The sequence below is a fragment of the Fundulus heteroclitus genome, unplaced genomic scaffold (assembly GCF_011125445.2).
Source record: "Fundulus heteroclitus isolate FHET01 unplaced genomic scaffold, MU-UCD_Fhet_4.1 scaffold_51, whole genome shotgun sequence".
Classification (NCBI taxonomy): domain Eukaryota; kingdom Metazoa; phylum Chordata; class Actinopteri; order Cyprinodontiformes; family Fundulidae; genus Fundulus; species Fundulus heteroclitus.
The window spans coordinates 296,941-309,864 of record NW_023396934.1 but is presented as its reverse complement, the minus strand read 5'-3'; the positions used below and the strand labels follow the sequence as shown (position 1 = coordinate 309,864).

The window sequence follows — 12,924 nt, the reverse complement described above, 5'->3', positions numbered from 1 at the left end:
CCTTCTGTCAAATTCAGCCTGATTTCAAAGGCCAAAAATCTGTCCAGCACCAAAAAGAATGACTTTAAGTTTAATGTTCCCCCTCTCTTCCTGTTTCTGTCAGGTTTCTGAGAAATGCCAATGAACAACAGCCAGATACGGTTTTATGATGCTAATCAGACCAAATGTGCTTACTCAGATCTAGTTAGAGAGAAATGATTGCATTAAAAGGAAGAAGCTAAACATTGGGGTTAATGCAGATTAATTCCACAAAGAGCAGCGGAATAAGCACATTTAATTTGCTGCTAAATTAAATAAGTCCTAAACAAGAGGGTGTTTATTCTGCAGGCGGAAACCCCTGCAGTGTTCAAAGAAACAACAAACTGTCTGAAAACGCAACAGCAGTATGGCTCAAAGCTGCTGAGAGGAATTTCTCTCACTTCTCTAAAAATCCCTGTTCGCCCCTTTCAGGTTAAACCAAACAAGCAGCTGATTCTGCAAGGCCGGAGAAGAAAAGCCGGGGGCCCAATCATTGGCTCCTTGCTCTGAGTCGCACACAACTGTCCACCTGTCAAGTGCTCACCGGCGATCTGAAGGGACGAGGAAGAAAAAAGCTACCTCAGATGGCTAATTACAGAGGTCCAATTATAGTAGAATCAGATCGGGCATGGGGTCACAGGAGGACACCCATTAAAACATCATCAGACAGCACTGAGACAACAGTCCACACACATCTCTGCTCAAGCCTGCTCAAGCCTTCAACTTTGTCAAAAACCTGATCATCGGATGAGTTTTAACTCACATCCCTAGAGTGAAACCTCTCCCTTTTTTTAATTTTCTACTTTTCTATTCCTATTATCACCCAAAGAACAAAAGAACCAAGACATTTGTTTCTGTAGTGTTGATTCAAAATTACAGTTGTTGGTTTATAAAAACTGACGTTGGACTGGGTAAAACTGAGGCTTAGCGTCATTCGTCTTTACCTGTCATACCTTTTCTGTGTGTTCTCTTACTTTTCAAACCATTGGGAGAGTGACAGTTTTAGAAATTGTTTAGAATCATGACTTGTCTTTTACTCTTCTCAGTATCTTCTCCAAGCAAAATCAGTAGTTTTTGCAAAACATTGGTGGTGATAATGCATATTGCCTAAAATATAGTTTGATGACTGCACAAAAATTAAAAACTAATTCAAATCAGTGCTGCTGCTAATATTACATAAAACAAATATTAGATAAAACCAAAATATAAAATAAATATTCCTCCTTGCATACATATCAACAGTCCTCGCCATATTTATTCAGGAATATTCAGAATATTTGTGATTTATTCAGAGGGCCTGTGGAAATCCTGTAAACCAGTTTAATTTTCATGAGTCGCTGGTTGTGATTTTTTTGGGCTTGTTTTTGAGCGTGTTGTTTATTTGGGCTTGACTTTTTTTCCGACAGAAATCCCTTTTCCTGGTTAGCGTGCCTGCACAAAAAGAGCTATCTGGTCGCGCTGCTGGTGTGTTACAGACAGCGTAAGTGCCACCTAAAATATCCCAGTATGTATATAAATACCTGTTTAAATACATACATTTATACCAATTAGATCCTGCCATTACAGCTTTAAACGGTTAAATAAAATAAATATTGAGTCCAAAAGAATCCAACTTTGAGTTTCTAATTATGTCACCCCTTTTTTGTGTCACTGTAAATCACATTTTTGACCAGCTCAGTTTGAATGTCCTGTTTGTGTGACCTCAGGTTTTGTTGTCTGCATTTGTAGCTCTGTCAGACATTATGTTCCTTTCAGCATCAAAGACAACTGTACATGTCAGTGTCTGATTTGGTTGCATTTGGTTTGTCAAGGATTTGCTTTAGCTGGGATTTGCTTCAGTTCCTGCTACATGTTCCCCTGCTTCCACAGCTGTCTCCTGTTAGAAATCATCTGAGCTGTCCTCATTGTTCTCAGCCTCTCAGATCAAGTGTGATGCATTTTCCTAAATTGATGCCCCCCACCCCCTTGTTCACAGAGCTTTAATAGAACTCTTATGGTCAGTTAGTTATCTTAATTTTGTTAAAGTTCAGATGCTCAGCGGTCTCGCCACAAAAAAAAAAAAAAATAATAAAAAAGGCAGCACCCAAAGAAAAGAGTATTATTCACTTTGATACATCAGACTTTGGACTCATGACAGAAATAATTATCAGCTTTGTTGCTACTCATCCGTTAACACTGATTTAGGTTTGAGAAGTAACACATTACAAAATGGAAACACTTGACAGTAGCTGCTAAACTACATGAATCTATTAAATAGCCTTTTCATTTGCAAACATTGTGGATTCTGCAGCTTGGAAGGTCAAAGGAAAGAAAATGCTTTATATTTGTTTAGTTTCAGTTCTACGTGCTTTCTAATTTTGACTTCTCTCTTCAACTGTCTTCCTCTTCTGAAGATAATCTTTTGAGAAGATTTCACTATTTAAGTGTGACTTGACAATTGTGTGAAAGTCGACATTCAGAGCTGGTAATAATGCAGGGAAGTTTTAGATCAGCCAGCGTTTTTACCTTCAGCTCATTCATCTCTACCTGTCACACCAGAAATTCTGTCACCACCTCTCAGATCTCTTTCTATTGAACTCGGTTGGTGAAGTGACAGTTTGAATAAAATTACTTTAAAAGCTATTTAATTTGTGGCATGTGTGTCTTTTCAGCTCATCTGACTTTTTTGCTGAACCATTTCACAGAGTGTCGCTCATTTTACAATATAAAAAGTACAGTGAATATCATTAGATAAATGTTCACCATTGCTTGCATTTTCTTAGTCATTTTGGATGCACATTTGAAGAATAATTTTGTAGGATAATGACACCAAGAACCAAGAAGAGGTAACATTTAACCAAATTCTTTTGTTCAAACAGCTTCTAATTTCAGAAAAAAAACTTAAGATATGGCAATGAGATGGATTTTAAAATGCTGAAAATTAGTTAGTGACAAAGCTCTTTAACAGGCAAGCGCTAAGAAAGTATCTGTAAAATCATTCTCATGTTAAAATCCTTCTCGCAACCGTTACTTAGAGCAAACGTTATGAATTCACAATTAGAATCTAATGATAAATAAAACTAAAAATACAGAGAAACATCAAAAACAAAAAACTGTTAGGTTTGTTGAGGTTTCTAGCAGTACCAAAACGCACACAAGAGCTTGGGAGTCGCATACTGGTGTGAATGAAGTTTTAGTTATTAAAATGGTAAACTTACAGGTAGGGACGGTGAAGACACGAACCATAAACTAAAACAGACACAGGGAGGCATACCAGAGGATCCTACAAGAAGAGAGGGGAAAATTGTATTATAAATATGAGTGAAGACAGAGGGGAAGACAGGTGAAAGTAATTAGCACAGGTGCGATGAAGTGACAGTAATTAGCTGAAGTAGAAATTGAGCCTAACGATGATATTAACATCACAATGACATGAACGGACAATGACAATAAACTCACTAATTGCACTGAAGGAAAATAGAGATCGAATCAAACTAAGAATAAACTAGCTAAATCCATAATGAGCCAAATATTAAACAATGAAAGGGAAGAAGGAGAAATTAAATAGATCTACAGACTGATAAACAATACTAAACATGTAAAAGACTAAAAGGCTGCACAATCCCCAGAAAACTAAAACAAACAAAAAAAAAATCAAGCACCTGGGGATTGTAACATAATTACTTCTTTTAGGGTTTGAGATGACATATTATGCTTCCATTAAACTTTAAGGTCTATGGGTTATACCAAACATGTTCATTACATTTTTTTTGCAAAAAGTCATTCTCATGTAATGAAAAGTTTTAACCATTTGTTAAAACACATCTGTTTTTTTTTGTTTTGTTTTTTTCAGAATCCACAACTTCTTTTTGGATAGAAGAACAGCAAGAAGCGCCTTGACTGACTTAACGTGTGGTTTCCATTGACAGCTGCTACTTAGATTTTCTTTTGATATTGTGATTGGTGAATCCAACCTTTGGTAGGCGGGCACCAAATGTTGCTTCGCCCAATGATTGAAGCAGTCCCACATTTATAAAGTGCTACACATTATCAATATGCCATGCCAGGTTACCTTCCAACATCTCTGACTTTGAGCTCACCAAGGATAAACAGTCAAAAGTTCCAGTAATGACATGCAGAAACCCCTTAAGTTAAAAGGAGGGTTTGATTGCTGTAATATAGATTGTTCCGTTTATTATTGAGAAGGGTGTGAATATTTTTTGGATTTGTAATATTTAAATAAAATTTTAATTAAAAACAACAAAAAAACATGTTTAACAACTGAAACGCTTTCACAATATTTTATTATCTTTTTAAGAAATGCCTATCTGGTTTAGTGAAAGATTTCAAATGTCTTAGTTGATTTGAAAATCATTTAAATCTCAGTCTGCCAGCATGTGAATAACTTTGCCCTTAACTATACAAATTCTAGTCTGCATGAAGAGAAAGCTGACTATGATCTTTACATGTACTCAGACTGAGGGTTACACCCTGTGGTCATTGTGAGTTCCCATCTCTCTGTACAGTTTCGAGTTGCTTTGACGCTGTGGGCTGATGACTGGCTGACCCAGCTGTGAGGTTGCACATTCAGGATTTTCCTCCCGCTGAGGACTCTTCTGTGTTTCAGCTTCCCATCTGCTCTCCAGTTGCAGTGTCCTCTGAGTGCTCCTTCAATCAGTGAAGAGCCTTGTCTATTTAAGCCCAGATTGGCTCATCCCAAAATTTTATTTACATATCCGTTGAATAATGAATTGAATTAACTTGTCATTGGCATCCTAATGAATTTTGTTTCTTGCAGCCTTTTAATGCCAGGTCTAATTCTGATACTGTTCTCCAGTTTTGCATTGCATTATATTGAAATGACTGTTGTCATTTCAGCTTTTAACTTTTTGCTCTCTCTCTTTTATCTTCATAGTAGGTACACCTGGTCTGGCGTTCTGTTAGCTGAGACATCATTCCAGAGAAGACAGATCAACCGCTATTACCATTTAATGTAGAACAGATTACTGGATCAATGTGTGCTTCTGTGCTGTTTGTTTCTCTTGTTGTGTCTCTGCTCTGTCTTCTCTAACCCCCAATCGGTCGAGGCAGATGACCGTTCTTACTGAGCCTGGTTCTGCTGGAGGTTTTCCCCTTCCCGCTAATGGGTGGTTTTTCTTTCCACTGTCGCTTCATGCTTGCTCAGTATGAGGGATTGCTGCAAAGCCATGGACAATGCAGATGACTCTCCCTGTGGCTCTACGCTTCTCCAGGAGTGAATGCTGCTTGTCGGGACTTTGAAGCAATCAACTGGTTCCCTTATATAGAACATTTTAGATCAATCTGTATAATATGATTGATTTTGACTTTGTAAAGTGCCTTGAGATGACATGTTTCATGAATTGGCGCTATATAAATAAAATTTAATTAAAAAAATTTAATTAATGTCAGGACAGTAACTTTTTAAAATCTACATATTTTGTTTTGCTGTGAAGCAAGCTCTGAAAGGCTTATTGTTTCAAGTAGAGGTGTCTACACATCTGGTGGCAGATACGAAGGTTTAGGTACTTGCTAAAACCTTATCCTCTGAACATTATGGCTAGATGCCAAATATTTGTTCCATTAATGCTGAAAAATCAGACCTGCCAAGGCATGGATTAAACGAGACATCTAACAGTATCCTGTGCTAACTGGTACCAAGATGTTGGCAACAGATAATTTAAGTCATGTAGGTTACTTGGTGGGGCCTTCGTGAATCTGTGCGTTTTTATCAACAAACAGGTCTTATAGACTACACTGCTTACATTTAAGGCAGTCATGTCGAAAGTGTGGCCGGGAACCATTGTGGCCTATGTACCGAAAAGTTTGGACACCCCTGATGTAAGGGCTCAATCAAATGTGTTAATTATCTCCTCAGCATGCATACCAATTTTACAGAGAACTGCAAATGATAATTATTTGGCCCAGATGTATTGAAGCATATATGGCTCTGAAAGTTGCAGGATACCAGCCCCCGGTTTGGGACATATCATGCTTTTATATCCTTCCTTTTCACATTTAAATCATTTAGTTGTGGTCTACATAAAGTGGAACTGCAATGCTTTGGTCTGAATTCCACATTGTTGTTGCCCCACAGCCCCTCTTTTACATAATCCTCCAACGTCTGATACAATCAAGCAATGCGGTACCGCGCGCGAGCTATTTTTAGAAACACAACGTCACGATGACGTCACATCACGTGGTACGCAGTAGGACAAGCTTGCATAGTTCGCCGCTGTTTCGCTGTAAAAGAGACGTGCGTTAGCCTAGGTTTTACTCGGTAAACGACTGCTTTTTCCAAATCTAAGACCATGGTTTTTAAACATTGTTGCTATGGAACGTGCAACAGCGACTCGAGTTACGCTGATCGACCGCATATGAAGGATGTTTTCTTCAAGACTGCCAAGGAGAAATGTGTACGCTTGGAACACCGGGGCGGTCGGCCTACACAACAGTTCAACCCGGAAAAAGTTACCAAATTCAAGTACATATGTAGCAAGCATTTTGTCGGAGGAAAGGGCACAACCGAAGAACATCCTGACCCAATTCCAGCGACATCAAGTCAAGGTAAGAGTATTTTGGTGGCCGACATGTTAATAAAGTAGCGCCTGCTACCATGATCGCATATAGGCTATCATGGTAGCAGGCGCTAACATGATAGCCTGCTACCAGGCTTACTCAAAAACATTTCAAATGAGACAAACATTAAACATATACCCATTCCTGGACGGTGATTGCAAACAACAACAAAAAAAAAAAAACGGCCGACGCTGCCATGATCGCCGCGCAGGAAAAAAAAAACAAAGCTTACCGTTCATCAACTCGGCCAGTTTTCAAGTCTTTTTAAGCCCTCGAACCTCAAGCCATCGTTTGAGCTGAAGGTTGGTGTGTTCTTCGACAGTGCGACCAGTAATCCGTGTGCCTGGGACATCGTCTTGGGAAAGTTTAACGGCTGTAAAGTCGGTCATATCTGTTATCCGTGCGTTCTCTCCTGTATGCGTTCTCTCCTGTATGCCCTACCTAAGCGGCAAAAGGGGCATTGCTCTTGAGACGGTGACGTCACGTGCGCGGTACCGCATTGCACAGCGTTTTACATTGTCCTGTAAATTGACCGCTAGCTGTCTTTTTTGACTTGAACCATAAAATCTTATCCAACCCATTCAAATATTTGTACACTTTTTTAAGGTATATAGCCACATCATATGCCTATGAAAAAAGACCAAAAACCATTTGATCATGATAGAATAAGGTTACATACACCAAGCGTCCATCCTGATAGTGACAGTCCTTTTTGCGCCTAAATATAACCACTTCATTGGATGCGATGAGCAGATTTAAAAAGATGTGACGCCATCTACCGGCAGTACCGCAGAACTATCGGAACTGTCATGTGGCAATAAATAAATCAATAAATCAAAATTAAATAATGCCGGACCAAGCCTGACTCTCTGAAATGCCTCGTCGTAAAGCGGCAGCTCGGTGCCCTGTGTAATTAAATAAACCCATCTACAGCAACTCTAAGAGCCTCATATCAGAACATCACAGAGAATTTAATTTCCTGTTCAGAAACGCAAACAAGGACACAGCACCAAGGTAAGAACCAATCAATCAATCTATTTATAATGTTGTTTTTACAACAAGTGTAGAGGCTAAGAAGAGCAATGCTATTACTAATAATATCACAGTGTAAATCAGAACATTTACTCACGTCAATTAACACCGTGGTCACATCTGAGCGTCGGCAGCTTCAGTAGTTTTCGCTTCAGTGAACGCCAACATTCATACTGTATTCCCAGCGCTATTCTAGTCTTGTCCCTCTTGGAATCATATATGTTTTTGCGTTGTTGTTTTCTATGGATCTTGGACCATTCTTCATTGTTTCCATTACTTTGCACACATGCAGTGTTGTACTTCTGCTGTTATTATATGGAGGATTTCAGGCGGGCAGGGACCATGGCGATTTAAATGCAGAGATTAAAGATGTCCAGAAAAACCCCAGCAAGTTGGTCACCACATGATTTTAGCATCAAACCAGTCCCCGTGACCTGCACATTTGTTGGTATTGATCTTCCTTAAGGTGCAATTAAGCTGTTTCAGGTGTTCCGATCAGGGTGTCATTGCTGAGCTGCTGGTCACTGTGCTTATAATTCGTGATGGTCCTGATGCCTTTCTATGTGTTATGTTAGTTGTTGCTGTTGAAATGTTCCTCGATACGCTGCTTTTACCTCTACTTTGCCTTCTAGATGCCCTTTTTCAGCTCACTCGTATCCCTACTGTGAGGCAGTCTGTCTCCTGGTCTGTATGCGGCATCCCGGGTCTTCCCAATGTGCCTTCAGATAGGATCTGAAAATACTAAGTGAGGAGCTGCTGCAGCCTTTATATGCTACTGGAATGTGGCATTAGACCTGGTCTAATGAATACTGTTGTTTCTGGCTAGGAACTTTATAATTTGGAGAGCACTGCTTTTAATTCTACATTATTAAATGTCTTAGCTATGGTCAGAGCTATGTCTGGATTAGTGTTTATTTGGTCTGTCTGGGTTATCCTATAGCATAGCATGCAGTCGCACTCTCTTACCCTGTTTTTCTTGGGGTTTGTTCGCTGTTTGAGCCTTAGAGGCAGATTGATCACAACCTCTATTGTCTGCTGCAGTTCAGGTGGAATAAAGTCTGGATTTGGCAGTCCATAGGATCCATAAATTTATATTATATATTGATGCATACATTTTTTGTCCCCAGTACTCGCAGATCAGCCCTGGATTACAACTTAGAGCGGTGATAACGTGAACACAACCACAGATCAGATAAAAGCAGTTCCAGACATAATGAGCCGAGAGCCTTTGGTGTCTGTAGGTGCCCACGTCCTTCTTCAGCAGTTTGAGCTTCAATAACTCATCTGCTGAATTAGATCACAAGGGCCACCCTTTACCCACTAAGTTTATCAATGGCTCTAGCCAGTTTACTGTTCCTTTCTTTGACTAGTTTCAATAGAAATTAACTGCACCAGGCAGGGAACAAAAGTTCAAAAGCTTTTGAGATGCTCTGGATCACTAAATAAATACTCAACCTTACCCATTTTCAACTTTGAGGACCAAACTTCGCAACCACAAACAAGTGCAAAGATGAAAAGATAAATGGTGTTTTTCATTTCATTAGTCAGTTGATTAGTTGATTTTTTTTTTTTTAATGGTGAGATTTGGTTGTTATTTTGGTTATTATTATTAGTATTATTTATTTTTTGACTCAACATTAAACTAGCTCTCCTTTTGGCAAATTTAATGTGTTCCCTTTTCCCTGGCTCAGACAGGTAGTAACAATCAGTATCAGGCTATGAGAAGACTATCTGGTAATAATATGCAGTTTGGTGTGAGGAAGTCAAGTAGCTGCATGTGACAGTTTTATTTTTGTCAGCGTTCCACTGGTGAAGAACTACTCAGAGAAATAAATGGCATTGTTAATGCTGCTGGTAAAAGGAAAGGTTTTAACCAATTCAGGTTTAAAGATATACAGTATGTATATGTAAATTGTCAACATCTATTTATGTTCTATAATATGTTTTATGTTCTATATAATATCTATTTATGCAGTAAAAAGCCATCTAATCTGGTTAGAGATCTAAAATAACATCTGTGGTAGTAACCTAATTTGCAAAATACTTCTTTACCAGGCCTGAGGAGCCTTCTTGCTGTTTCAATGAGGCCTGTGTAAAGACCACAGAAGGTCAGGGAGTTGACCCATCTCTGATCCATCGGAGTCGTCATGGGAGGCAGTTCACAAAGGCAAGTTAGTGAGCAGGTGTAAAGTAAATGGGAAGTGCAACCAGACCCGTGAGGTCCGTGCGGCCATATGTCATTTTGACTCCCACGTCGCCCAAAGTTGCCGTACTGTGCACCTGGGAAAATGTTTTAACTACACAGACAGTCCAGCATGGAAAAACGTGGCAGAGGAGCAAGCGCTCCTTCTGGCGGAGGTTCATAAATATAGAGATTGTTATGATTCGGTCCAAAAAGATCACCGTGATCAACAGGCTGTTAACAATTCACAGACAGAAATCGCCGTCACGCTTGGAAGAAGGTAACCGGCTTAAAGGTTGGAAACAGCTCATTTCTACTTCTACATGTAGTAGGGTGTAGTATGCTTAGCGTAGGAGCACAACACTACCTGGGGATTAGTGGCCTAGTGGTTAGAGCACAGAGCTTTGGTCCCAGAGGTTCTGAGTTCAACTCCCACAAGCTGCCATTCTGGGTCCCTGAGCAAGACCCTTAACCCCTGATTGCACCAGACAGTGGCAGCCCACTGCTCCCCAAGGGGATGGGTTAAGATGCAGAAATGAATTTCTCCATTGTGAGATCAATAAAGTTGAATTATTATTATTAATAGCTGCACTGAGCATAAATAATGCAGACGTTGTGTCCAGACGTCTCATTTCCGCATGGAATGTATGTGCATCTAGCATACTTCAGCCTTGTGGGATTGTAAGTTCATACCCCTCCTAAGGCAGTAAGGAACAGAGTGGAAGACATTTGTGCAAAGAGTACTGGCAAGATAAGTCCAAAAATGGCCAGAGTTAATGTATTGAGGAGTGCTGTGGAAACTGCTTGTGCTACTCTGGTGCAAGAGAACAGACACGCCTCCAAAAGTGTAACAAACACAGCCAGCTGCACCTGATGAATGCTAAGAGAGATGCCTTATAAAGTCTTAAAAGAGGTTGTGTGGCTGAATATGTTACTACATAGACACCAATGTAAATGGATGACTATAAGAACGCCCTGGAGTCTTTGTACTGTGGAATTTTCAAAGGAGATGTCTGGCTATTTACTCTGTAAATAGGTGTTCTTAAAAGTCCCCCGCGTTGGCTATAAGAGACAATCGTTTTGTCTGTTTTGTTGTGTCTTGTTTTTATTGCAAATGAAAACTGTTTTTGGGTCCTGTTTTAATTTCTCCCACACTGTCACTTACTAGTTTCATGACGCTAGCTTCATTGGCATAAGCAAACAGCAATGCAGTAAGAAACTGTCCCAAGCGATTGACCTAGGCTTAAGAGACCCGGTCTAAACCCCAGATGAGATTTTGAAACATCAAGAAATTTCAGCAGGAAACTCAGAGCTGCCCACTAAGATTGACCTTTTTTGTTTTGTATTTGACAATTTAATTTCTGCGTGTCCACTTTGTTTCACTTTAGACTGAATATTATTTTACTGTTTGAGGATTTTGCTTGTTTTTTGGGGTTTTTTTATTTACAAAGTTAAACTGGTTCAAAGGTATTGGCACCTACGTCCGTCTACTATGAGATTACTGACCACCATACTGGCCATCATGTTAAAGGTTTACCACCTGGTGACACGGTGTATGTAGCACAGCAGGACAAGAGAACTGGGTTTCAGACTACTCTTCCACATATTTGTCAGAATTGATTTGGACTGCAGACACCTTTTAAAAAATACATTTCAGCTGCTGTGTGGACACTAAGAGGAAGCCCTGGTGCTGTCATAAGCCTCCCTGCAGTGAAAGGCGTCACATCTGTGATTAAATAGCCAGTTTGTCACACGGGGGAGGCATCGTGCATCAACACAGGTAAGCGTGGAGGCCTGTTGGGGAGTTCATCATCATGACTGCTACAGAAATTGAAATGGATAATTTATTGGGCATCAGTCACATCAGGAACACACAAACACTTGGCAGCATATTTCCCCATCTGACTCTGGCAATGTTATTATTTTCATTTTGTGACAGATCGCCAAAGCTGCAAATCTTTAGCAGCAGCCCATTAGTAATCCTGTGCTGCCACCGGTCTGATAGTTATTATTTCCCAGCAGCAGGGCGGGTAATAAATGATAGGAAGCCTGGTAGACTAGCGGCAGGTTTCGGACTGGACGCAGGTCAGAGCTGAGGTTTAACATCATCCGAACCAAATTCTGCAAAGAGATTGAGGCTGCAGCCGAGGAAACAAAAGGTGTCACAGCCGAGACCGCACATTTTATTGTCCAGATAGACAAAATAGTTGCCAGAAAGAAGGAGGGAGGGAAGGCATAGATGGATGAAAAATAGAAATTATTTGGGAAAAAGGAAGAAGAAAAAAGGCAAAGAAATAATTAAATCCAAATTATTTATTTAGCACCAATTCACAACAGATGGCGTCTCAAGACACTTAACGAGGAAAAGGAAATTTAAAAGAATCGTACACGCAGTTTCCAAGTCAATTACATACCTTCCAATTGACCCTAGTTATCAAGCAGTGCAGATATTCAGTGTATTATTCACTTTGGTTAAATGGTTTTCTATCCAAGGAAACTCAGCAGATTGCATTGAGTCACTGCCTTGCAGCATACACCCCTCCTGGATGAGCATCTAGCAAAAGTGGACACTCACTTGCATAGTGTTGCTGACTTTGCAGCAATCCCTTGCTGCAAAGTTGCATGCATGCATGCATGCATGCATGCAACAGTGGAAAGGTGGAAAGGAAAACTCCCCTTTAACAGGTAGAAACCTCCAGCAGTACCAGGTTAATTGTGTCATTTGCTGTGACCACTTGGGGGGTTTGAGAAAAGCGAGCAGAGACACAAAAAGAAAACAGAAGCACAAAAGGAGAGAAGCCCAAAAAAGGAAAAGATATGTCTTTAATTCTACTTTTTAGAAACAATAGGAACCAGCAGCCTGAGAGCATATAGGAACATATAGGAGCAGATGGAACAAGCGCTTATCTGATGAATGAGGGAGCTTGATGATTAAGGGCTTTAAATGTGAGGAGGAGACTTAAGCGGGAGCCAATGAAGGGAAGCCAAAACAGGAGAAATATTATCTCTCCTTTTAATTTTCATCATAACTCCCGCTGGAGTGTTTTGAATAAGCTGAAGATTTAAAGTAGTCAAAATCTAGCAGCATAGAAGATAGAATAAGAACTAATGCCAAC

General features: G+C 39.9%; 1 long non-coding RNA gene across 2 annotated transcripts in view; it reads right to left on the bottom strand.

Annotated features, from left to right (window-relative positions):
- Positions 1-3,253, bottom strand: part of LOC110369463 — a 10,801-nt gene extending 7,548 nt beyond the window's left edge. The window contains exon 1 of one of the 2 annotated variants that reach the window (XR_002429076.2): positions 3,216-3,253. This is a non-coding gene — a long non-coding RNA (uncharacterized LOC110369463). The remainder of the gene's footprint in view (positions 1-3,215) is intronic. The other variant, XR_002429077.2, reaches the window with a different exon arrangement.
- Positions 3,254-12,924: the final 9,671 nt, after the last annotated feature.